The 2496-nt window shown below is 36.3% G+C and overlaps 1 non-coding gene across 1 annotated transcript; it reads right to left on the reverse strand.

The window, feature by feature from the left end:
* Positions 1–2045: 2045 nt before the first annotated feature.
* Positions 2046–2153, reverse strand: LOC130964738 (small nucleolar RNA R71). The gene has a single exon (XR_009080814.1). It is a non-coding gene; the product is annotated as a small nucleolar RNA R71 (small nucleolar RNA).
* Positions 2154–2496: the final 343 nt, after the last annotated feature.

Genomic DNA, 2496 nt, shown 5'->3' on the forward strand with positions numbered 1-2496 from the left:
CATGATGATTTGTTGAAATCTGGCTGGCTGAGAAGCCATGTCTAATTCCATTGGACCGAGGTTTCAACTTATCATCACAAGAGCTTGATGATCTTTATCAATCTTGCTTTTGGAGCAGTGATTTGCTAAGGCTTGGCTGGCCTTTGGCCATGTCTAGTGTTTTGGACCGAAGCTTTCTTTGAAAGCTTGGCTGGCTGTGAAGCCATGTCTAATTCCTGGACCGGAGTCTTAGACTAGCATTGCACTGATTCCTGGAATTCTCATTAAGAATTTTGATATCTTTTTCCACTTAATTTTCGAAAAAAAAAAACACACAAAAAAATTTATAAAATCATAAAATCCAAAAATATTTCTTGTTTGAGTCTAGAGTCTCATCTTAAGTTTGGTGTCAAATGCATGTTTTTGTTATATTTTTCGAATCCATGCATGTATTTCTTTGTTTTGATCTTTGAATTCTATTGACTTGAGTATCTTTGTGTTTCATATAGTGTCAGTAGTATACAAACTGCTAAGTTTGGTGTCTTGCATGCATTGCTATTTGATTCTTGTTGCATTTTGATTATTAAAAAAATCCAAAAATATTTTTAATGTGTGTCTTTTCAAGTCAATAATACAAAGAATTGAAGATTTAGAACATACTGCAGAGGAATTATACAGAAAAAGCTGGGCATTCCAAATGCCCAGTGAAGAAGGCAGACTGGCGTTTAAATGCCAGCCAGGGTACCTGGTTGGGCGTTTAACGCCCAAAAAGGGTGCATTTTGGGCGTTAAACGCCAGAATGTATACCATTCTGGGCGTTTAACGCCAGGATGGTGCTAGGAGGAAGATTTTGTTTTCAAAATCAATTTTTTTCAAGTTTTCAAAGTTTTTCAAAATCAAATCTTTTTCAAATCATATCCTTTCAATCAAATGTTTTCAAAATCAATTTCTTTCCTTTTTTAAAGATACTTACTAACAATTAATGATTTGATTGAACATCTCAAATTTGTTGCCTTTTCTGTTAAGAAAGGTTTAATGTTTGAATCATATCTTTTCTTGTTAGGCAAGTCATTAATTTTCAAAATCAAATCTTTTTTTTAAAATTGTTTTCAAATCATATCTTTTCAAATTGTTTTCAAATCATATCTTCTCAATCACATCTTTTTAATCACATCTTTTTCAAATTAAGTTTTCAATCAAATCCTTTTGACTTCTAATTTCAAATCTTTTTCAAAAATCACTTGATTTCTTTTCCACTCTTATTTTCGAAAATCAATTAAGTGTTTTTCAAAAATGTTTTCAAAATCTTCTAATTAATTTTCGAAAATTACTCCCCTCCTTCTCACATCCTTCTATTTATGGAGTACCACTCCTTCTCAATGCACAATTCGAACCTTATCTAATTAAAGTTCGAATTCTTCTTCTCCTTCTTCTTTCTATTTTTCTTTTTCCTCTGACACCTCAAAGAATCTCTATACTATGACATAGAGGATTCCACGGTTTCTTGTTCTCTTCTCTTTCATATGAGCAGGAACAAAGACAAAGGCATTCTTGTTGAAGCTGACCCTGAACCCGAAAGGACCTTGAAGAGAAAGCTAAGAGAAGCCAAAGCACAACTCTCTGTAGAGGACCTGACCGAATTCTTCAAAGAAGAAGAAGACATGGCAGCCGAAAACAACAACAATGCAAACAATGCAAGGAAGGTGCTGGGTGACTTTACTGCACCTACTCCCGACTTCTATGGGAGAAGCATCTCTATCCCTGCCATTGGAGCAAACAACTTTGAGCTTAAGCCTCAATTAGTTTCTCTAATGCAACAGAATTGCAAATTCCATGGACTTCCAATGGAAGATCCTCATCAGTTCTTAGCTGAGTTCTTACAAATCTGTGACATAGTCAAGACTAATGGGGTAGACCCTGAGGTCTATAGACTGATGCTATTCCCTTTTGCTGTAAGAGACAGAGCTAGAATATGGTTGGACTCTCAACCTAAAGAAAGCCTGGACTCTTGGGAAAAGCTAGTCAATGCCTTCTTGGCAAAGTTCTTTCCACCACAAAGATGGAGTAAGCTTAGAGTGGAGGTCCAAACCTTCAAACAGAAGGATGGAGAATCCCTCTATGAAGCTTGGGAAAGATACAAACAATTAATCAGAAAATGTCCCTCTGACATGCTTTCTGAATGGAGCATCATAGGTATTTTCTATGATGGTCTCTCTGAACTATCTAAGATGTCCTTGGATAGCTCTGCTGGAGGATCTCTTCATCTGAAGAAGACGCCTACAGAGGCTCAAGAGCTAATTGAAATGGTTGCAAATAACCAATTCATGTACACTTCTGAAAGGAATCCTGTGAACAATGGGACTAGTCAGAAGAGAGAAGTTCTTGAGATTGACACTCTGAATGCCATACTGGCTCAGAACAAGATATTGACTCAGCAAGTCAATTTGATTTCTCAAAGTCTGTCTGGAATGCAAAATGCACCTGGCAGTACTAAGGAAGCTTCATCTGAGGAAGAAG

Source organism: Arachis stenosperma, chromosome 2 (assembly GCF_014773155.1).
Source record: "Arachis stenosperma cultivar V10309 chromosome 2, arast.V10309.gnm1.PFL2, whole genome shotgun sequence".
Lineage (NCBI taxonomy): Eukaryota > Viridiplantae > Streptophyta > Magnoliopsida > Fabales > Fabaceae > Arachis > Arachis stenosperma.